This window comes from Erpetoichthys calabaricus, chromosome 1 (assembly GCF_900747795.2).
Source record: "Erpetoichthys calabaricus chromosome 1, fErpCal1.3, whole genome shotgun sequence".
NCBI lineage: Eukaryota > Metazoa > Chordata > Cladistia > Polypteriformes > Polypteridae > Erpetoichthys > Erpetoichthys calabaricus.
In genome coordinates this window covers 331,261,373-331,263,399 of record NC_041394.2, presented here as the reverse complement: position 1 = coordinate 331,263,399, position 2,027 = coordinate 331,261,373, and positions in this window count along the sequence as shown.

The window sequence follows — 2,027 nt, the reverse complement described above, 5'->3', positions numbered from 1 at the left end:
ACAATTACTCTGTAAAATTTTGAATAGGATATATACAGTCAGGTCTTTTCCTTTGTACATGTAAAAGGGAATTGTTTCTCTTTTTTTAAAAAAAAAAAAAAAAAAAAAGGGGATCCTTGCTGTCTCAGAAATTGGTGGATTGTCAGGTTACATTTGTGTTGATTATAAGCTGATAGCCAAAGTCTGGGTGACAAGGTTGAAAAAAAAGTGTTGCTTAAAATTTATTCATAATAATCGAGCTTCTGAAGTGCCCAAAAGATCGATCAGGCAAAACCTGGCTTGCCCAACATGTGTTGGGATGGGTGGAGGATAGAAATGTCCCCCTGATTTTAATGAATTTTGACCAATACAATAATGCAATACAATTTTATTTTTATATAGCCCAAAATCACACAAGGAGTGGTGCAATGGGCTTTAACAAACCTTGCCTTTTGACTGACCCCAAGCCTTGACTCTAAGAGGACAAGGAAAAAACTCCAGAAAAAGCCCTTGTAGGAGAAAATAAAAATGAAAGAAATCTCGGGAAAGGCATTTCCAAGAGAGGCCCCTTTCCAGGAAGGTTGGGCATGCAGTGGGTGTCAAAAAAGGTGGTCAACACAATAAACAGAACAGAACATGACTAATCCTCAATACAGTAGTAATATTACAAGTACAGAGTAGAAATCAGCAGTAGATGATATCACATAATAAGATTTGGATTTGTTCAGAGTCCTGGAATCCTTAGCCATCAAGCTGCCTCCCCCCTTATGGCCATTCCACAGCTGAGTCTGTGTTGGCCAGCTAATCTGATGAAAGGACCCCTCTACCCCATTTTTCCTGAGATCCTCCATCAGTGATGACATTTCCTTAGGCTGTCAAAACAACTTGGCAGTGGGACCAAGTGCCATATTTGAGTACTGCGAAGAGAAACTGAACAAGTGAGGGTTAGTAACAAATTATAACTAGCACATTACTTATGTTTTAGTATTAATGACTAACAGAGATGCAGTCTGTACAGTTAATCAGCAACTCTAGTCAGGGTATGCTAAACTGAAGTAGTGAGTCTTTAGCCAGGATTTGAAAGTTGAGGCTGAATCTATTATACTAGCAGGCAGACCACTCCAAAGTTTAGGGGCCCAGATCTCCCACTGTTATTTTATTAATCCTTGGAATCATAAGCGGACCAGCATCGTGAGATCTTTGTGTGCTCAGGTTTGTAAGTAATAAGTTGTAAGTAAATACGCCATTTAAGGCTTTATATGTTAAAAGTACAATTTTTAAATCTGCCCTAAACTTAACTCGGAGCCGTATGTTCTTGTCTTTTTGTAATAATTCTTGCAGAAGCATTTTGGATTAACTGGAAGCTGTATAAAGAACAGTTTGAGCATCCAGTGAACACCTCATTGCAATATGTCAGTCCTACTATAAATAAATGCATAAACTAATATCTCAGTGTCCCACATATTTAGAAAACGCCTTAATTTCTCAACATTTTTAAGATGGAAGAAACCGGATTTGTACAATTTTGTAAAGTGCACTTTAATGACATGCTAGAATCAAAGATAACGCCTAGATTGCGGGTGGATTCAGTAACATTTAATGGTGATTCCAGGCAAGTTAAATGACAACATATTGTTGTGATCAACATCTTTCCCTCCAGCAATTGGCATCTGTTTTGTCTGCGCTTAAACACAAGTAGTGAAATAAAGGAGTGCATGGATGAAAACTAACGTAACTAAAGACAACATCGGAGAAACGTCATTTGGCCTAAAAAAAAGAGAGATCCCAATGGAAGCATGTAAAGTGAAAACAGTAAAGGTTGCAGTACTGAGCCTTGCGGGATCACCATATCTCACTTCTGTGTATAATGATGGAGTACTGTCAGCCCATTTCTGTAAATACTGGAATCGATTTGATAAATAAGAACTAAACCAGGCAAGGACAATGCCTGTAAGCCCAACAATTTTCTAGCCTGTGCAGTAAGATAGAATGGTCAATGGTGTCAAACGCTGCGCTTAAGTCTAATAACATAATTACAGTGGAGTTTC